Raw genomic sequence first — 22,487 nt, forward strand, 5'->3', positions numbered from 1 at the left:
ATGAGTCCAATTTCTAACACAAAACTCCTGATGTATTCACTGATACCTCTTACCAAAGCTCTAGTTTGCAAACCCTTCAGACACATGGATATATTAATGTCCAATTTTTCTTTAGTTTAATTGCATCACTGAGACCTAATGTTTCCAAAAAATCAACACCTTGATCAGAGAAGAAGACTCTATTACAAGAAAAGTCTTTTTGTTTGCTGAGAAGGATGAAAACTTTTCCTGATTTAACCCAAGATATCTCCTTGTTTCATCTCCTTTGCCAAGTTATGATTAAGAAACAACAATTTTTGTCTGCTTTTCATTCTTCGTGAGATAAGCCACATGTTTTTCAACCTTCCTTTCCCTCCTCAACTATTTCTCCTGCACCTAAGGTGATTGCCCAAGAGGAGATTACAATTCTTAACCCTGGATGGAGAATTTGAGAAAGGTTAGCTTAGGTTTTGATCATAAACCTGGTATAGGACTCAGTTTGTAGCCATGCTAAAAGGCTTAATCTACACCTACTACTTACTGAATCGCTGGGAAAAAATCCAACATGTAAATCATCTTATTTGAAGTATTATTTTCTTACTTTCATCTTCTTTTGTAATCTGGGTTATGACTGTAAAAAAAGAAGTATGTATAACATTTCAGTGAGGAACTCTTGAAAGCACAGTTACATCTGTGTTTTTTATTTCAAATGAGCAATTCAGCATGGATTTAGAGGGGAAAATAAAAGAGAACACTCTTTGGACACCAATAAAAATTCGAGGTTAGGGTCTAAAAATACAGCATCAGCCTTGTCAGCTTACTGGGATCTGGAGTGGCACAGCTGTATCCTTTAAACAAAATTGTTACCATTAATTACTATGAAATATTTTAACAGAAAAGCAGGGCAGAAAGGGACTACTTCAGTCCCTCTCATTGTTTCAAGGCAGGAATAAGTTTACCTGCAAGATTTTTCTCATGTCAAACCCCAATATTTCTTTCACCAATTTAAGCCATTGCTCTTACCCACCATACCTGGAGACAACCTCTTCCTCTCTGAAACAGTCTCTATATTCCTGAAAACTGTGATAAATCTGGGAAAAGGAGAAAAGGAATTTTCATCCCTGATCTGGGCAAGCTTTTTAGAAATCTTTTATTTGTAGGTTATGTTCTTTGCTAAGGAGAACATGTTATTCTCCTCTGGATGTTCTCCAAGTGTGCCACATTGCTCTTAAAGTATAATATCCAAAATCAGTCACTGTGCTCCAGCTGAGGCTTGATCAATGATGGGTGGAAAAAGGATCTTTCCATGTGTTTTGCAATCTATATTTCTGTCTGTATCTCTCAGTCCTATGAGATTCAGGGGGAGTGCTGGAAACAGCACAGCTGTGATTTATGACTAGTATACTCCCAAGACCCTTTCCTGAGAAAATGCTACCTAACCAATTATTTTTCATCCTCTTTTGGGGAGGAATAATCAACTAACAAATGCATTGCATCTTATTTATCTTTATTGAATCTCATCCAGTATTTTTAATCCATTTTTCCAGATATTTAAATTCTAAATAACCCTTGTGAACACTTGCAGGCCCTCCCACCTGGAGTCACCTTTGAGTTTAATTTCCACTTCTACTGTCTTAGTCAAAAACTAAATGAAACAGCAGGATATCCCTGATGCTTCACCCCAGCTAAAAGGCTCATTTCAGTGTCAGAGAAAGGAAAGGGGCCTGGCACATCCACAGGCTGTTATTTATTTCTTTGCAATTCCCACCATTGCTTAACCAGGGTTTTTACGTGTGTTCCTTCTAGAAACTGGCATCAGGGTGGCCAATCTACAGTGACTACAATCCTCTGGTTTTCCCATCCCATTTGCCCTTTTTATAGAACTTTACCCAGTTACAGTTTTTACAGTTACTTTACTTCAAAAGTAACTGTTGTATTCTAACAAACCTTTAGTCAATTTTTAATATCCTAGTTGATTTCAAAGTATCTAACATAGGCTTAAGGCACTTAGCTCTGCTTACTGTTGGAGAGCAGTTCTTCAACTAGTCATTGCTGTTTCAACACATTTTGAAATTGTGCAAAAGTCACACACTATACGTGACATTTGATGTTTGACTTTTGTAAGCAAACACTTGTTTGACTTTTTCAAGAAGTACACAAAACACTGCTCATATTTATGCATTCACATTTTAGACGTATTCAGCAATTTATTAATGAGTGAAGGGCACAACATAGAGTTGTTCAACAGTACTCCTAAATTTTGATCAACCTCTTCTTGCAAGAATCAAGCTTCTGAATTAGCTGAACACTTCTTTGAAGGCAGAAACAGAGCTGTTTATTTCCAAATCTAAGGACTATTGATGAGAGCAGAAATTAGTTTCTCTATAGCTTGTCCTCTTCCCCTGTTTAATGATCAGTATGTAACTGTTGTATTATCACTCAGATTTCTGGCTTTGTAAGACCCCTGACATCTGCAGCAATTCTACCACTGCTTTTTATTCCAGTCAGGAGAGAAAAGGAGATGAGGGATGCCAGCAAGAGCGAAGGATAACATCAGAACTAAGTCCTAATTTGTGTGTAATCTCTAAAAAACTGCTTCACTCATTTATTAGGCTAAAGAGATGAACTTTGAATGTGTTTCTGATGACCATTACTACTGCCTTGTTATTTGACTGCTCCAAATGCCTCTGTGCAGCTGATCCCATTGTCAACGACCACAGAGCACTGATTAAAGCCTGATGAAGTTGCAGCTACAGGATGCTCCAGATCCAGGGAACCAGCACAGCAGAGACAAGAGAAAAACGTGAGTATTAAGCAGTGCCATCTAGTGTAGTGCAGGCACTCATTGACAGGGAACAGAGCTGGCCTCCAGGCATTTTTTAGCCTTTAACAGAAAGAGAAACACAGTACTAAACCGATACACACCGCAGAAGGGTTTTGATGGCAAATAAAAGATGCCAAAAGTATTTTGCGCCTTTTAAGTTCTGCCTGATCTACATGCTGGTACCCAGATCTCTATTTTTTTTGGATCTTTGCCTGGACTACAAAGAGGGGAGTGTGTCTGCATAAGCCTCTCTATAGATTTGAGCATTCAAACTGCCAGATTAAGAGACCCATTTGAGCAGTGCAATGACAGATGGCAAGAACTTGGTTGGAGGGAGCTACCAAACCAATTTGTGTACAGCACCTGGTACTGCAAGGCTTTAAGGGAAGCTCGAGCAAGATTTGAAGTCCCTGATGGTACAGATGCTCTCACTGGTGAATTAGAACTCCCACAGAAGAGGTTAACACACTGCCTAGTTTTAGGCATTGCCTATATAGCACCTTTGCTGCATGCTGGTAAACTCTCCATATTCCCCATTAGCATTTACAGTTGCAACATAGTTCAAGGACAAAAATACAGATAAAATACCCTATGACATCACCTAATTGCTGTTAAAAGCCGAATGAACACATAAAACAATCAAATTTTTCACATAGGTCAACAAAGATTACTGTAGTAACTTTTGCATCAGCTGAACATTTTCTACTCAGGAAGTATCCCCTCAGCACTCTGTTTCCCCTGAGCAGGCTGGCAGACCAGCCAGCTGACCACAGGCAGTGCTTTCTGAGACTGTTTCCAGAGGGACTAAATCAATCACAAGCATAACTTAAAGCCAGGTAAAATAGGTAAGCCAGATCTTACCACCTGACTCCTTCCAGCTCTCTACCGTCACCTAGATAACAAACAAATCACCCAGTTTTGCATAACAGAACCTTATCCTTAACATGACCTAGTCTCTTCAGCCAGAGCAGGCTCCCTCCATTAAGTAAGCTGCTTGTTAGCCTTATCTCATCAGCTGGGAGACAGCTGATTAGTTACAGGTAAAGGCTAAAGCTGTCATCTGAAAGCCCCATCTCCCATGTGACCTGATGACTTGTTTCTTTGGTTTTTTTTAAATGTGTCTTCCTAAGCAGATACTTTGAGTATTTCGGGATACTAAAGAAACCAGATGAAATTATGTGACTGGTGTTACACAGAATTACGGATTAGAGGAAAAAGTGGCTTCTTCCTTTATGAAAACTATGATTGTGTTTTGGTTTGAGCAGTACAAGAAATGCTTCAACTGGTGTCTGAGTTGTAAACGTGCCCTCCTACATGACAGCATTATTGTCACAAAGAAACAGTCTCTTTCAAGGAGATAATTTCTTTGAAAATTGTTATCTATACAAATGGGTAAATTAAAGCTTTTTAAGTTTTCAATGCTCAGTTTGGGTTTTTAAAGTAATCACCTCTGCAGATAAATATAACTGTGTATCTGCTGTTTATTCACAAAACAAATATTTGGAAGTGTACTGAAAAGTAGATAAAAGCAGGAGCATGGGACAAGGGGACAAGAAGGACGAATCATACAATGGCCAAGCACTTCCCACACACTGCTTCACCCCCAACCCTGCCTCTGCTCCTGCAAAGCAGGGAACTTCAAGACACGTTTCTTCTTGCCTCCTGCATCTTCTGTGCTGCTGTCCAGTACCTTCGTACATTTGCCTGGTCTCCCAAGAGCCTCATCTCTGAACTGGAAAATGCTGTGTTAACAGCTCAGCGGCCTTGCAGTGGGGAATGACAGCATCACTGGGCTTGGAAGCAGGAGTGGCTGCAGTCTGGGCCCTCTGCAGTGGGTGGCAGAGGGTGACCTCCCTCCCTGTCCCCTCCAAGGAGGTGCATCCATGCCTCTCTGCCCTGGTCAGCTGGGAAGCTGCAGGAGAAGACCAGGACATGTGGCTCTTCACCTCCAGGTTCATTACGCATATCTCTGGCTGAGGCTGGCAGCAATTATGCAAAACCCCAGGAGAAAGTGGCCTGACTTGATGATGCCTGCTCATTAAAATCTCCCTCCTCCACAGGAAGACCTCTGAAGAGTGCATGCTGATATTTTAGGCAAGATGTCATTTATTGAGAAATTTGGAAAAGATGTCCAAATCATTCCATCATGTCAAAAACCTCATGAGGAGGAGACAAGAGTCAATTATCCCACTGTGGCCTCTTAGAAGCTACTGCTAAGAGCAGGTAGTTTTGGCCATCCCAATGCCAAAACCTTCTCTGGGACCTCCTGGTAGACATGCCCTTAGCTCTGGCCTTGTGTGTAGACTCAGGGTGCAAGATAAATGTCATGATTTTTATATCTTATTGCTGAGTAATTTCAAAATTCTTTTTCAGGACCTGTGGAAAGCAGGCAGGCATATCATTCCCTTGAGAAATCTCACTGTACAATGAGTGATTTTTACCCATATTTGCTAGCAGCAATCCAGTTCCCAAAACAGGTACGATAGTGGGGGCGAAGGTCTCAGAATAGGCAAATCCCTTATGACCAGTATACTTCTCACACAGCATCAATAAACTTGAAGTGGTGTAGGTTTGTCTACCAACAGTGAAACTACACAGTAGAAACTTGTCATAAATGAGTGTTTTAAGCTCACTTTCAGATTGCAAAATTCCCATATGAAGAGCTGTTTTAAAAAGTTAGGTGTGAAACATTTAAATGTTGCCAGTGCACAGCCCAGCCTAGCACAGATCCCTCAAAATTGGCCTGCAACGATGTTTTTTTTCCCCCTATCTTCTCTCAGAACTACAGGGTTCTGAGTGAGTTTATCTTGAATGTCCAGACCATGCTCATTGCATTGAGCATCCTTCTCAAAGGGATAGTTGTTCTTTTCTATGAGCAAAATTTCTTGCCAAATGTTTAGTGGCTGCTATCAAAAAAATTCAGCGAGAGAAATGAAAAAAGTCAGGTCACTGTGGATGTCCTGACCAAAATTACCCAGGGTCTCAGGTCAAAAAAGGAACCTCCCTGTTACTACCCTGATCTGGGCTCACTGTCTAATCATGTAATTGACACAATATTGCAAATAGGTGAGGTTCTGAGTGGGTTTTTTTAATTCTTCCAAGTTGTTATTACCAGTTAAATTGCACTGCAGATAGCAGCAATTTTCCCTCCTTCTCCCTCATCCTCCAAATATCTCTAATGCTTTACGATGCATCGCCACTTATCGCTCATTTTGCCACCTGAACACTCACAGGGAGCTGACTGACTAATCCCTGCTGTTAATGCACATCAGCAGTAGTCAGATCACTCATATCTGAATCACTCCTACCCTGTGCAAGCTGAGCCTCATTCAGGTGTTTAACATGCTAGTCCAAGTGTAGCTCCACATTACAGTCATTTAGTAAATGAATGATTGTTCTGGGCTTCAGAAGGAAAGTGGGAGAGGGGAAGAGTTTTGCTTTACCTTACGGTGTTGATGTCAACTACCTTTCGCAGAAAACTAATGTGATACTCATTGTCCAGCTCTTCTTCCCTTACTTTTTGTTTGGTTAAAATGAAAGGTTGTCTGTTTGTTTGTTTAAATTTTCTTCATTATACCTTGTTATGAAGTTAAAAATAGTGGTTATGAGTGGATCCTTCTTCACAAAGAGGCGTTGCATGATTATAGTGAATAGACTCGACCTGATCATGGATAAAATTCATCGAAGGATATATTCTGTGAGGTAAGTAACTTTATTCTGTGAAGTAAGTAACTGACTGGAATACTTCAACCTGTGGATCCTTTGACTGCTACTTCTACCCAGACCTGCTACAGATGGAAAGAGCTTTATTTTTATAAACAAATTTGTAGTCTAATTTTGTTAAAAATAAAATAGTGAGAATATTGAATAATTGTTTTTTTTCACCTATGCTTTAAATTGCACTTGTGTATCTCATTGCTTTTGTTTTATTTCCCAAGTAGTTAGTGCTGTATGTAAAATCAGTTCTACTAACAATACTGTCTCTAGAGATAGCATTGTATCTGTGGCAAAGACACAAAGTTTGCAGGAAAAAGTAACTAACCTTTTTGATTAGAAAAACTGTTATATTAATTTTTCACAGCTGTAATAAATGACATTCCCTCATCTATCTTGGCTCTTTTATATAGCTACAAATGTTGTAATGGCTTCAGATGAACTGTACAGAACTGCCCAGAGCTACACTTTGAAGTAATGTTTATTTACAGTTCTCTGTATAGTTGGTCTCCATGACTTACCATCAAAATGTTGAAAGGGTTCTCCTTTCCTTGTGAGCAGTAATTTTCTAGGTCAAGTAACATTTGCATTGAGCACTGCTCAGATACAGACACTCAGTTGTATTTAGTACGGTTTGATGCAACGGCTAGGAAGATCTTGGACGTGTATTGAAACAAAAAATTCCCTGCTTGTTTTAAAGTCGATTTTTTCCTTTTGATTTCATACCCCTCAGCGAAAGGTGATTGGTGACTGTTCATAGAGGTCCAATGTTGTCTTGCTTTATATTTAGTTCTGCATTAAAAAACCCACAAAGAACTATTAATTGATAATTTTGGGCCTACTCAGTGTGGCAAATGCAACGTAATTTTGGCTCATCAAGCGGAATTCACTTAAATCCAAGACAAGGTTTCTTCTAGTTTCAGGAGCAGCAACAGAATCTCATTCTTTAAATTTGATCTGGGGTTAATTTACAAAAGAGCCTGGAAAAATCAGGAGCTCATATTCCACTGAGGTGGACAAGGAATGGGGCATCTCACTTCTCCCTGTTTTGTCATGGCAAACAATAACCCACTGCCTTCGGGAAATATCTGCTGTCAATTACAGAATTGCAGAATCACAGGATAGTTAGGGCTGGAAGGGATCTGTGGGGACAATCTAGTCCAACCCCCTGCCAAGGCATGGTCACCTAGGGTAGGAAACACCTAGTGCAGGAACGTGTCCAGATGGGTGAATGCCTCCAGAGAGGGAAACTCAGTGACCACCCTGGGCAGCCTGTTCCAGTGTTCTGCCACCCTCAGAGTAAAAAAGTTCCTCCTCATCTTGAGGGGAAAATTCTTGTGTTTTTGTTTATGGCCACTGCTCCTCATTCTATCACTGGGCAACACTGAAAAGAATCTGGCACCATCTTCTTGACAGCCACCTCTGAGATAGTTACATATATTAATGAGATTCCCTCTCAGTCTTCTCTAGACTGAGTAAGTCCAGCTCTTGCAGTCTCTCCATATAAGAGAGATGCTCCAGACCCCAAATCATCCTTGTGACCCTCACTGGACCCTGTCCAGTAGCTCCTTGTCTCTCTTGTACTGAGGAGCTCAGAAGTGAGCACAATATTCCAGTTGTGGCCTCAACAGGGCCACAGGACTAGAGGGGGAAGATCACCTCCCTCAACCTGCTGGCCAGACTCTTCCTGGTTCACCCCAGGATTCCATTGGCCCTTCTGGCCGCAAGGCACTGCTGGCTCATGGTCAACCCCAAGACCCCCAGGTGCTTCTCCACAGAGCTGCTCTCTAGGAGGTCAGCCCCCAGCCTGTGCTGTTACTTGGGGTTATTCCTCCCCAGGAGCAGGACCCTGGACTTGCCCTTGTTGAACTTCATAAGTTTCTCTCTGCCAAAAATTCCAGCCAATCAAGGTCTCGCTGAATGGCAGCGCAGGCTTTAGGGGTGCTGGCCACTCATCCAGTTCCATGTCATCAATTAGGCATCAACTCCCCACATACTGGAGGAACGGTGGGGTGAAATATGGTGCTCTGTGCTGGAGGTAGTCAGGCCAGATGATTAGTGGTTCCCCAGACTTAAAACCTTTGAATCCAGAAGCCGGACAGAATGTCCCTGCCAAAGGGCAAAAGTTTATGTTATAGTCCTTCACAATTTCCCAAGTAAATGTGAACAAAGGGAAAAATGTTCGAATTAATATGAATCATATTTAAAAGTTTAGGTAGGAGAACATAGGACGTAGGCAGCTGTGCATTAGCTATTTGGTGCAAGCTTAGAGGTCCCAAAGCTTAAAAGAGTATTTGGGATCATATATGTTTTCCCTGTATTGCACAGGATACAGGTATTTTGAGTTAACTCCTACAGGAACAAGAGGAACAATTTCTCTGAGAAAATCAATCATTTCCAACTTCAAAATGCGTAGTGATGGAGAATCCATTACAGTCCTTGGTAAATTGTTCTAATAATTAATTACCTTCCATGCTAAAAAGTCTCTAGTTTCAAATTTCACTGGTTCCTGTCAGACTTTTTTCCACTTGACTGAAATGCCATATATTATCAAATTTCTACTCTTCTATTCTATTTCTACAGGAAGACAGGAAATTTATAAATTATATCCAACTCTCCCCTTAACCTTGTCCCTGTTAAGCTAAATAGATTGATGTACTTAAGCATCTCGTTGAAAGATATAGCTTCCCCTCTTGTCACCCTTCCCTGAACCTCTCTTTGTTGGACCCCAGCCCCTTATGGCAGACCCCAGAAGCCAACAGTATTTCAGTGACCACTGCACCTCTGCCCATACAGAGGCAACAAACAGCTTCACTGAGAAATCCTGCAGCAAATACAGGGCACTGACCCTTTCACTCACAGCCTTGGATTGAAAATTTACACTTGCCAAATTATTCACCATTACTTCTCTCTCTTTCTTTCTTTCTTTCTTTCTTTCTTTCTTTCTTTCTTTCTTTCTTTCTTTCTTTCTTTCTTTCTTTCTTTCTTTCTTTCTTTCTTTCTTTTCTTTCTTTCTTTCTCTCTCTCTCTCTCTCTCTCTCTTTCTTTCTCTCTTTCTTTCTCTCTTTCTTTCTCTCTTTCTTTCTCTCTTTCTCTCTTTCTCTCTTTTTCTTTCTCTCTTTCTCTCTCTCTTCCTCTCTTCCTCTCTCCCTTCCTTCCTTCCTTCCTTCCTTCCTTCCTTCCTTCCTTCCTTCCTTCCTTCCTTCCTTCCTTCCTTCCTTCCTTCCTTCCTTCCTTCCTTCCTTCCTTCCTTCCTTCCTTCCTTCCTTCCTTCCTTCCTTCCTTCCTTCCTTCCTTCCTTCCTTCCTTCCTTCCTTCCTTCCTTCCTTCCTTCCTTCCTTCCTTCCTTCCTTCCTTCCTCTCCTTCCTTCCTCTCCTTCCTCCTCGCCTTCCTTCCGCCTCGCCTCGCCTCGCCTCGCCTCGCCTTGCCTTGCCTTGCCTTGCCTTTTTCCTCCCTTCCTTTCTCCCTTCCCCTAATGGCCTCTTCCTTCCCATCAGAGCCTGAGAAGCACCATGGTTCTCTACTTGATCTTACAGAGAGAGTATATATCTCTTTATCCCTTTTATAACCAAAAAAAAAAACCAAAACAAAAACAAACCAAAAAACAAAACAAAACAAAAACCCCACAGCAGAAACAGCAGAATACCTTTCTAAGGTATCCTGCCAATGTCCATGCACATCTCTGCCTCCCCAGTCCCTGGCAGCAGTAAGAGAAGTGAAGGCAAGGTGTTGCTTATGAAGTCGAGCATGTTATGGGATGAGTAGAATTCCCCTACTGAGTCATCATTTCTCAAGCATGTAGTATCTGTATAACGAGTTGGCCAGAATTTCAACACTGCATATGGCTTTTTCACACATGAACACATTTTTTTATCACATATTTATTTGAATGAGGATATCAATTTCGGAAAACAAAGTACAAGTCTGGCTTGAAAAATAGCTGTGGGAAGTACATAGACTTCCAGTTTTACATTCTTTTATAAGAACCATTATCCAAAGTTCAATCAGAAATGTATGAATATATATATAGCTTAACACTGCAAAGTTCAGTATATGTTAAACAGAGTGAGGATTTTGCGAAGGCAGCATTGTTCTCCATGGGCTAGTGGTCATAAATAGAAATATTCATGCCAACCTCACATTAAGCATTTTTTTCTGTTCCAGAGCCTTGAAGCATTATACAATGAGCTGATTCGTTTTTTGTTGTTGTTGGTTTGGTTTGGTTTGGTTTTTTTCTTTTCTTTATTATTTTTTTAATGGTCTTTCCCTGTTGGAAAGAGAGAAGAGAGAAATCATCATTGCGTAAGAGAACATGCTGGTTTAGGTGAATCCCTCAGGTTTTAGAAGCACTGGATGAGCCTCAGAAGTACCTCAGAGACTTTTAATGTTCTAAAAGGTTAAGCACTAGGATAATATTTGTTAAAGCCACTTCTGCATTGCTTTATATACTAGAGAGTGGTCATTAAATGGCTGGGGACAACAGGTGAAAAAATACCTCTACTTAAAAGGAGTGAAATAAAATAAGCATTTGTGCTGACTTGCGCTCCATCTCTACCTTTCTCTCCATATCCCAGCTCAGAGTGAGGGGCTGTAACAAAGAGGTGCCTGGGCAGAATGGTCACAGTGATACCTGGCTCCATCGAAAACCTCACTGTCCTAAGACTGACTGTGGCTTTTGTTCTGGGATTAAGGAAACTCACTGGCACTCTGAGGTCTAACTGAACCTGCTTCTAAGAGCAAATGACTCACAAGGTCTGGGTATAGATAAATGCCAGGATTCTGGCAGATCTCCAGACGGACACAGAGGGGCAATCCCTGGCTCATACCTTGTATAATTCCTGAGTGCTGTCATCTGGTTGCACTGTTTGTGGAAAGGCACAGCCAGTTAGAAATCAGAACTACAGCTAAATTCCTGTTGTTGAAAACTACTGCACTAAGACTATAGTCTAAAACTATAGACTTCTATTTCTTTCTACACGTTTCCAGATTGACACAAAGGGTTGGAAGAGCCCTAGAGTGAGTGGAAAATATGGAACAGCTGTTTTGTAGACCATCCTTTACTAAAGTGTACAAGGTACTTACAGGCAGTGGGACCTATGAGGAGGTCCTCTCCAGGCTTGCACTCCCAAGCTGAGAGGTTTGCAGGACACAATGATGACTATCTCTGGCTCCCTGTGCTGGGCATTTCTACATATAATGCCCCCAAATTCTCTACCTAACTTGTGGCAGTGTCCCACTGCTCAACAGTTGGCAGGGACCATCCTTGTTCAGGGATCCTCTCCTCACTCCTGAGAGAGAACCCGGCCAGGCAGAGCACATGGAGAGTAGAAGACCAACAAACAAACCAACCCAGCCATCCAGAAGAACCCTACAAGCCAACCCAGAAGTTCTTAGACCTGAATCAATTTTACTCCATGTAAATTACTGATGTCACCTACCTGAACTTGTGCAAAGCATTTTGGAGGACACTGTCCCACACAAAGATGATCAGAGGGTTGAACAGCTCTCCTATGAGGACAGTCTGAGACAGCTGGGGTTCTTCAGCCTGGAGAAAGGAAGGTTCTGGGGTGACCTTAGAGCAGTCTTCCAGTACCTAAATGAGGGATACAAGAGTGCAGGAGAGGGACCTTTTACCAGGGCATGTAGCAACAGACAAAGGGGAACGGCATTAAATTGAAAGAGGACAAGTTTAGATCAGATTTTAGGAAGAAATTCTTCAGTATAACGGTGGTGAGACACTGGAAAAGGTTGCCCAGAGAAGCTGTGGAAACCCCATCCATGGAAATATTCAAGGCCAGGTAGCATGGGGCTTTGAGCAACCTGGTCTAGTGGAAGGTGTCCTTTACCATGACACAGGGGTTGGAACTAGGTGTTCTTAAAGGTCATGGAGATCTGCAGCCCACTTCCATTTATAAGCTCCTAGTTGTCATGGGAATTATTTAAGCAATTTGGTTGTTTGTGTTCACTTTTTAACATTAATGATCTTTATTTTCTTGTTTTTGGTCAGAGTGGGGTTATACTGAGTAAAAGTTATTCAGCAGTTTAGCAGGAAGAGAGAGACTAGTCTAAGGATTGTGTGCTCCAGTAATAAGCTGCATTTGGATAGCAGAGAACAGTCATGTGAGGGCAGATACTATTTATACTGTTCTGCTGCTTAAAGTTGATACTAACAACACTGATTTGGTGTTTTCAGGATAAATTTATGGAGGGCATTGAATCAGTGCCTAAATGTTACCAAGTCAAAAGCCACTATATCACAATTTATGAAAGGGCACTTTTCTAATGACCATTCTGGGACCCTACACATATAACCTCAAGCTGTGCGTGGTGTTCTCACTTAAAGAGCATGGCTACCTTATAGTAAAACTACAGTGGCAAAAGAATTCACAAGTGCTGTGAGCAAATTTCACCTGTGAAACAAGATCAATTAGGTCAAGGACCTGGTGGCACTGTGTAATAGAAGGGTTAGAATGTGTGGAGCCTGCAGTTGACAGTGGTGTAGTTGAGAGCCTCTGGATAAGGATTAAGGGGCAAAAAAGTAATGTGGATGTCATTGTGGGAGTCTACTATAGACTTCCTAGCCAGGACAATGATGCCAACAAATAATTCTATGAGGAACTAAGGGACACTTCCAAGTCAACTGCCCTTGTCCTTATGTCCTTTATGACTTAAACTTGCCAGAAATCAAGTGGGAGCATCATTCAACTGATACAACATAGGTTAGAAGATTCCTAAACAACCTGGATGACAACTTTGTGAAACAGGTGCTAAGGGAGCCAACTCAGAAAGATGCCTGCCTTGATGTGCGTCTTGTCAACAGTGTGGCTCTCATGAGTGACGTGGAGATTGGCAGCCGTCTTGGCCACAGCGACCACAAAGTGATCAAGTTTAAAATCGCTGTTGACAGGAGGAAGAGTGCCAGCAAAACCTCAACTCTGTATATGAGGAGAGAACACTTTAGCCTGCTCAGGGAATTAGTAAACAAAGTTCCCCAGGAAAATGTTTTTGCAGGTGCTGGGGTCCATCAGTGCTAGTCACTTTTTAAACATCACCTCCTAAGGGCACAGGAGAAGGCAATTCCCAAATGTCAGAAGTCAAGCAGGCGAGGCAAAAGACTAGCTTGGCTGAACTGGATTCTTCTCTCGGAAATAAAGTTAAAAAGGAAGGTGCATACCCAGTGGAAGAAAGGTTAATCGACATAGAAGAATACAGGAATTCTATTTGTCCCTGTAGGGAGAAAATTTGTGTGGCCACAGTTCAATTGGAGTTGAAGCTTCCAGAAACATGAGAGAAAATAAAGAATTTTTTCAAATATATAAATGGGAGGAGGCAGTAGAAATAACATCGTCCCATTAAAGGATGAGGATAGTCACCTCACAAACAGGGACAAGGCAGAGGTGTTTAACAAATTCTTTGCCACTGGCTTCAACACAAATGACAGAACAAGGGGGTCCCAGTGCTCTGAGCTGGAGGACCATGACTGTGTAAATGATCAGCTCCCAGTCAAACCTGAAACTGTGCGGGATCTGCTTCTCTGGCTGGATCCCTACAAATCTATGGGGCTTGATGGTGTTCATCCAAGAATTCTCAAGGAGCTGGCTGATTGCTGTCACAAAACCTCTCTCAACGATTTATAAGCAGTCTTGGGAATCTGGAAATGTCCCAGCCGACTGGAAGATGGCAAGTGTTGTCCCAGTTTTCAAGAATGGTAGGGAGGATCCTGGAAACTACAAGTCTGTCAGTCTCTTCAGTGCCTGCTAAAGTTATGGAGAAGATTATTCTGGGAGGTATTGAAAAACACCTGAAAGACAATGCAGTCATTTGTCACAGTCGTGAGAAAGTCCTGATTTAATAATCTAATATTAATAATATAAATAATAATTAATAATAATATAAAACCTGATTTCCATTTTCAGTCACGTTAAGCCACATGGTTGATCAAGGGAAGCCAGTGATGTAATCTTTTCTGGATTTCAGTATCGCCTTCCATATTGTGTCTCACTGTATCCTCCTGGACAAAACATCCAACACACTCTGGATAAAAAAACACATCATGTGAGGGGTAAACAACTGGCTAATGGGTCAAGCACAAAGGGTTATAGTGAGGGGCGACATTAGTCTGGTGACCTGTCACTAGGGGGGTTCCACAAGGCCCCATTCTTGGCCCTGTGCTCTTCAACATTTCCATCAATGACTTGAACGCAGGACTGGAAGTGACACTGAACAAGTTCACAGAAGATACAAAACTGGGAGGAGCTGCTGCCTGGGAGGCAGGGAGGCCCTGCAGAGAGACCTCAACAAATCAGAAGACTAGGCAATCACCAATCAGATGAAGTTCAAAAAGGGTGAGTGCTGTTTTTGGCACCTGGAAGGGGACAACCCTGGGTGTATGCAGACTGGGGAATGGGATGCTGGAAACCAGTGCCATGGACAGGGACCTGGGAGTCCTGAACATGAGTCAGCAGTGCCCTGGCAGCCAGGAGGGTGAACCCTGTCCTGGGGTGCATCAGGCACAGCATCACCAGCCAGGCAAGGGAGGGGATTGTCCCACTCTGCTCTGCACTGGGGCGGCCTCATCTTGAATACTGGGTGCAGTTTTAGGCACTGCAATATAAGAAAGATATTAAACTATTAGACAGCATCCAAAGGAGGCAACAAAGATGAAGAGCCTTGAGGGGAAGCTGTATGAGAAGTGGCTGAAATCATTTGATTTTCTCAGCCTGGGGGAGACTGAGGGGAGACCTCATCACAGTCTACAACTTCCTTGTGATAGGAAGATGAGGGGCAGACACTGATCTCTTCCCTCTAGTGACCAGTGACAGGACTCGAGGTAATGACCTGAAGCTGTGTCAGGGGAGGTTTAGGTTGGATATTAGAAAAGGTTCTTCACCCAGACGGTGGTTGGGCACTGGAACAGACTCCCCAGGGAAGTGGTCACAGCAGCAAGGCTGCCTGAGTTCAAGAAGTGTTTGGACAATGTTCTCAGGCACGTGGTGTGACTCTTGGGCATGGTGCTGTGCAGGGAGTTGGACTCGATGATCCTTGTGGGCCCCTACTACCTCAGTTTATTTTGTGGTTCTGTGATTTTGTGAAAATAGTAAAGGAAGTAATATCTACAATGAGATGCAACAGTAATTTCTTCTGTCTTGGTCTTCAGTTATCATTGTCTATAATGTTGTGAAGTCAGGAGGACCCCATGCTGTTGATGCAAATATATAGATCAAATGAAAAAGCAAAATTTGGATGGTATTTTATACCAGTGAGAGATTAATGTTGTATTTTGCCAAATATCTCAGATTGAGAAATTCTCTTCTTCATTTTTGTTTCCTCCCTAGTTTCCATCCTGTTGTAAGTAGGACAATGGCAGCTGGTTAACCACACTCTGTTCCAGTGCTGACTTTGTCCAGTAGTGCCTGACATAATGCCGGTAGAGCTATACCTGAAACTTTCTGGAACATTTTCCAATTATCACATCTCCCTCCATGGCAATGAAGTCAAGAACACTAACAGAGATAGACTGCTAGCATTTACAGCACTGCCTTATTAGTCCTGGCTTGGTTTAGACAACACACTGGGTGGTATTCTAGTAGCTGGTTTATATTAGTGTTGCCTTAGCTGAGAAAGATACATTACTTGTAGAAAGAATAGAAAATACTATACACACACATGCACAAAACACTTTGTGCACACCCTCCTTAGGATGAAAGCAAGCAAGGTTGAATGTACGGTGTCACTGTAACAATAAAAAAAATTCAGTGCCCATATACAAACCTTAGGACATTTGAAACATTCTTTTTTTTTTTTTTTTTCATTGTGTGCCACATATTTACTCTCTTTTCCTTTTTCATTACTAAGGAAATGAGGAAATTTTCATGAAAACAAGAGCTTATATTCTTAAAAGTTTGTCAATTCCTGCTTATATTTTTCTGTTCTGAAGGGATCGGAGCCTTCTGTACAGGGTACCATAATTGCTTCCAACTCAACGAGCTGTGATGAATAAGAAGCAGGAACTTTTAAACAAAGACCCTGTTTTCATGCAAATATTCTCAGTAATAAAGCATAGAGTAAAAGAAATATGTGAAGTTATGTTTTGCAGAACTGCTACTTAAAGCAAAGCAGCTTTGTAGAATGAAGCCAAGTCTGGATTTTTCTAACTGCATGAAGGGGAAGTGAGTTTGAGCATTTTCTCAAGGGATTCCAAATGTCGCCAAGGAAGATTGTTAAAAAATAAAGACAGAATATAGCCCAGTATAATTCTCATCGGCATCATCAACATCACTCTATGTGAAAAGATCCTAACCAGAACTATGACACTATTCCCACATTTTATGAATTCATTCTCACATTTCTTTATAAACCTAGAAACATACAGCCTCTTTCCCCCAAATATTTAGCAAGTGGGTTCTTATAAGCCATCTCTGAGTCATTGCTTCAGTTTACCACCTCTTAATTTTCTAAAATCAGCAGTAACTTAAGAAAAATAAAGAAAAATATTGGAACTGGAAACAATTTGTAGAAAAAAATTATATTGAACAGTAATTAATAGTTTAGGCTTTGCTCCATGACAGCTCATTCAGTAGATAAATCAAAACCTTGACAACCTTCATCCATCTGAAGTTTTCATACATTAGTACTACCAAGTAATCACCTGTAGTTTCTGACCTCCTAAGCAGCAAATATCTGGGAATTACCATTAAGGACACCTTTCCAGAGTGGTCCTTAGCCAGTAATATTAGTAGGTGGAATAGTGACTATTTTCTCCTCAGGGAAGCTATGTCACAGCAGAGTCCTACCTCCCCAAATGCAATCAGGTGACTGATTATTGAACCACTCAGGAGATTTTCTCATGTACGTGAGACCAAAGGAAGAGAGCAGAGTCAAGCCCATGGAGTGTGTGAACACTGGCTTCTACCTCCACAAGCATTACGGCTTGCAGTGCTCATTGTTGCTGCCATCACTGGGCTGTAAAGGACGCCACAGGACACTTCCACTGAAATTCTCTCCAGAAGAGAGGAAAAGTGCTACCAGGTACGTAGTTTAAAGCAAACCATTTGGAGCTGCAGTTTCTTTATTTCTCAGCACATCTTCTGTCAGTTCCACATGGATGATTTTCAGTCTGCACAGAAATGGGCTTTCCATTGTAACTCATGAACATGGCAAGTCAGAAGTGTCAAAATAGTATTTTCTCGCTATGTCAATGAACAAAAAACCCAAGAGACAGGAAATTCATATCCTCAAAGGCTACCCTTAGCCATCCAGTAAAGCCATATCAAGCAGTGTGCTGAAATATGGTGCATGTTTTCCAAACACTCCTCTTTGGTGGAAGTCAGATGACAGATTTAAGCCAAAAACCTACTTTCTTTTTTTCACCAAGTTTAAAAAACTTGAAAATGTCTCTCAGCTTTTTCCACGGACTCAGTTCCATGTCACTGCAAGATTGTAATTTCATCTAGAAACACTGGTAACTCCAATGAGAGACATCAGGCCCCATTCTGCCTGTCTTCACTTTCTATTGCCAGTGGACTTGTTAGAGCTGATAATTCAAAAAATACAGTATTTATGATATTCATGATTTACTTTAAACCTCTTTCACAGCTTGATGCACATGAGGCAATTGAAATCGCCAAAACTGTGTTTTGCAACTAACACTTCATTCCACTGAATGGAAAGGTTCACACATCTTTTGGTGGTGTATTGTTTCAGGCTGGCTGCAGAGCAAGAAAACCAGCAAGGCACGGACGTGGTGTCTCCACACCAGAGGAGAAAAACTTTCATTTTCTGGCAGAGGCAAGTGAGTTCTGCAGAATGCAGAGCACAGAACAGCCTCAGTCCATGGCATCGAAGGACCAACACAGTCCCTCTCACCAAGGATGCCATGGGGGTTTCAGTTTCAGCTGAGTAACAGGGTGTCATTAGAACTCTTGTCAGGAAGAGAGCCTGTGCAAGAGCTTTTCATTGCAAGGAGATTCCAGACTGTGTTATTAAACTCTGTTAAATCTGATATAAAAAACCCACCCCAAACCAGAGAGTGAACTTAACCCCATGTCATTTTTCTTATATAAATATAATCTGACAGGACTACTTTCAGAGTATCGGAAGATCTCAAAAGAGAGATTAAAAATCTGCGCTCTAGTTAAATTCACCATATAAATTCTGCTGAAGTTACTATACACACATAATCTATATAAATGTATATGTAATGAGTATAGGTTATGCAAATACACTCTACAATGTATATTTTTATGAAAGTGAAGCCATCTACCATGCAATTGACCTTCTTTAGATCACCAGTTCTTTATGGTAGGCATAATTTTTGTGTGATCCATCGTCTGGCAGGGTGGGTGGGGTTCCAGGATGCTCCTAGGACTTCTGGCCAAGTGATTACTGGAAGCAGTCATGAAACATCCATATCTTTCATCCACACGAATCAAAAATGTTAACTGTAAAACAGAGAAAGAAATCCAGCTGTGTTAAATATTACTTGAGTTTCTACTCTCCATCCCCACTTCACACCACAGGTGGTTTTCACCCATGTTTGTTTCACAAGGGCATATAGTTGTAGGACAAGGGAGAATGGCCTTAAGATGAAGACTTAGATTAGACATTAGAAAGAAATTCTGTACTATGAAGGTGGTGATGCACTGGAGCAGGTTGCCCAGAGAGGTTATGGGCTCCCCATACCTGGAGGTGTTCAAGGCCAGGTTGGATGGGGTTCTGAGTAACCTGGTCTAGTGAAAGGTGTCCCTGCCCATGGCAGATTATCGTTACAATCATCTAGTTAAGATTGTTAGGACTCATTCTGGGATTATATGATTCTCTCCCCTGCCTCAAAACAGTTTGAAAAAAAAAATAATATTTCTGGGGTTTTTAAGGCATGGTCCAAACTTGATTGAATTTAGGAACGTGTCTCTTCTGAGAAGGCACAGGGTTCTTTACACAATCCAAAGTGATACTCCTGGATATGGAATTATTTTCTGATCTACTAAACCACTCTTGCTTATTTCAAGCATTTTACTCATCCATGCTATAACTGTCTGGATCGTCACTCCTGGCTCTGTCACATCTTCCTTTATCCCCTTTGCTTTGTGTGCGTACTTTGGATTCAGTCATAGCACAGTATCAGTGTGATACGGAAGTTACTGAGACCCTCAGCAGGAGGCTGGGTTGAGAACAATTATCTGACAGAATTGTTTAGCAGTGCAGCCCAATCCATGTTACGACCCTTTTTCTAAATGTAGATCTAATGGCACATTAAAGCAATATTACATCTCATAAAGCCTGCTGGGTAAGAGTTCAGCGAGGTTCCCCTTGCTCCCCTTCTGCACAGCAGTTCCTTTGTTACTGCCTCGCCTCTAGATCCTGTGATAGACGGGAGTCCCGTGCTCCTGTAATACTAAAATTGGAGCTGCCAAGATAACTTATGGGCCCTGTGGCCAACAGAAAGTCTCAAGCCTCCTTGGGTTATCTCTAAGTCCTACTTTTCTCTGCCCATTGTGCCAGATTTTACAGACAGCAGGAGGGGTTTCAGCAACACAAACATCCTTCAGAGCGCTGCTTTTAAACAATAGTCTTGTCTCAGCTTTGCCTGTGTCTGAGGTGGTGTTTCCAGACAGAAAGCAGATCAGCAAACACAGGACTGGGGGAAAGGGGAAAGAGGGGAAAAGGAAGAGGGGGAGAGAGGACAGGTACATGTGAGCTGGGTTAGCTGGGGAGATGGAGGGTGGGTTGCGGTGCTCTGTGCAGGGCCAGCCCAATGGACCAGCATGTCCTGGCTGGGATGTGTGAGGAAGGGCTTCTCCTGGTTCTCTTAGCACTTTCGGCTTTTGCACTAGAAATCCAGGCTCGGTGTAAACAGCACGACAGCTCATGGAAGCCTTTTTCCGCAGGACACAGGGGAGTGAAAGTGAAGTGTGCTCGCTACCGCCTAGGTCTGGGCAGGAAAAACACGCAGCTGCCTTTCCACGGAGCCCTTCCAGGCCCCGAGTGACTGGATACCCCGACACAGGTGGGATTTCTGCAGAAGACACCCGAGGCACAGCACGGGAACCCCGTAGCCCTCTTCATTTCAACGACCTGAGCCGAAAACGGCACGTGTTTGGGTTGCGGTGGACTTTGGGCTCCCCTTCCGCCCAAGGAGCGCCGAACCGCGGGGCGGCTGCTGCTCGCCGCCCGCCGCAGCGCGGGGTGCGATGCCGCGGGCACGGCCGGCCGAGCCCCCGCCCGCCCGCGGGGCCCAAAGCGCGGCTGCGCTCCCGGTCCCGGAGGCGACGGGAGATGCGGGGAGCGCTGGAGGGAAGCGCTGAAGGGGCGGGGGCCGGGCCGCGGGGTAGGCGGCGGAGGGGCTCGGCTCTCCGTTTCCGAAGGAAAGCCCGGCCCGGCAGCGGCCACGTGTCCCGCAAGGATCCCACCGGGCCCGCCGCGGCCCCGCCGGCCGGTGCGGCGCAAAGTGCGCGGAACCGCCGCTCCTCCTCCGCTCCGCCGGCAGCGCGGGCGGGGTGGCGGAGGGGATGTCCGCCGGGGGCGCGGAGGCCGACAGCCCCCCGCCACGGCCCTGCGCGCGTTTCTTGCTCCAATAAGCAATAATTAGGTCCTCAGCTAATGAAGTGTCAGCTGATCCCCTCGCTCCGTCTGCGCGAGGGGAGGCGGGGGGGCTGCGCCCGGAGACATCGCCATGGAAACGCTGCCCTCGCCTCTCTCCCCCCCGCCGCATACCCCCCACCCCCCGTCGGCCCGGGCCGGGTGCGCGCCGTCCCCCGCGCCCCGCCGCGCCCGCGGAGGCGGGAGCATCCCGACATGGGACAGCGCTGCCCGTCACCGCGCCGCGCCGCCGTCGCCACAGAAACTTTTGTCCCGGCGGCCAATCAGGGCGCGGGGGGGGCGCGGAGCGGCGCTGGGCCCGGCCCGGTGCGCCGCCGCCGCCGCCGCCAGCCCGGCGCGGAGCGCAGCGCGGAGCGGCGCAGCCGAGCGGAGCGGAGCGCAGCGGCGGCCCCGGCGCGCATTCCCGCGGCCGGGCGCGGGCCGGACTCGTGGGCCAGCCGCGGAGGTGCCGCACGGCTGCGGAGCGGGGGCGCGGAGCCGGGCGCTGGATGGCGGAGGCGCGGGCGGGCGCGGCCGCGGAGAGGCGACGAGAGGAAGCGCCGCGGCGGAGCCTGCCCCCCCTGCGGAGGGGGTGTCCTGCCTGACGCGGCGGGGGAGACCGGGGGGAGCGCGGAGATCTCCGGCGTGAGCTGAAGCTGTGGCAAAGAGAGGGGGAAAAAAAAAAATCAGGAATTTTTTTTCTTCTTCTTCCCCCTTTACAAAAAGGGGGTTTATGCTCAGCATCCGCACGCAAACTTACTTGAATGCCTTGTAGCCAGTTTAGCCCAGAGACCAAAGGATACCCCGCACCCGAGGAGTCCTACATGTGTGAGCACCATCATTGCACTGGCAGAGCAACGAGAGCCGCCTCCTTTCCTGTACCAACATCCTCCTGGGACTGATCTCTTCTCTGGTCCAATATCCAAGCCTGTCTCATATATATGGGTTTTCCTTTTTTTTTTTTTTTTTTTTTTTTTTTTTTTTTTTTTTTTTCTCCCCCTTCCATCGGCTGGGATTGCTTTGTAAATAAATAGAGGAAAATTCCTGAAAGGGCATATGAAAATTCAATGGGACTCAATATGAGGAAGTGAAATTCTCATAGATCATTTTTTAAAAATTAAAGATTATGTACTACTTTAAACGCGGATCGGATGCATTAGGCTTAGAAAATAGCAGGTAAGAACTTTCTTTCTTTCCAGTACCTTCATGCCCGGAGCGGGGATATCTGAAGCAAAGCCGCCCAGCCTTGGAATAAAGGGGGAGCAAAGAGACCAGTGTGCCCTTCAGTGCTTCCTCCATCCTGCGCGGCGAGGCGGCTCTGGGGAGAGGCACAGCCCGCCAGGACAGAGACAGAAAGCTCAGAAAGCCTTCGGAGAAGACAGCCGAGGGCTG

The 22,487-nt window shown here is 44.0% G+C and overlaps 1 long non-coding RNA gene across 2 annotated transcripts; it reads right to left on the reverse strand.

Moving 5' to 3' along the window:
- Positions 1–10,448: 10,448 nt before the first annotated feature.
- On the reverse strand, positions 10,449–21,998 carry LOC136302059 (uncharacterized). 2 transcript variants are annotated; one of them, XR_010723997.1, is made up of 4 exons: positions 21,856–21,998; positions 18,781–18,958; positions 11,957–12,111; positions 10,449–10,785 (listed from the first exon to the last, which is right to left on the reverse strand). It is a non-coding gene; the product is annotated as an uncharacterized lncRNA (long non-coding RNA). The 2 variants fall into 2 exon arrangements; XR_010723996.1 differs by lacking the exon at positions 21,856–21,998 and having other exon boundaries at positions 18,781–19,779.
- Positions 21,999–22,487: the final 489 nt, after the last annotated feature.

This window comes from Chamaea fasciata, unplaced genomic scaffold (assembly GCF_029207755.1).
Source record: "Chamaea fasciata isolate MVZ Bird 193981 ecotype frontalis unplaced genomic scaffold, bChaFas1.0.hap1 SCAF_1, whole genome shotgun sequence".
NCBI lineage: Eukaryota > Metazoa > Chordata > Aves > Passeriformes > Sylviidae > Chamaea > Chamaea fasciata.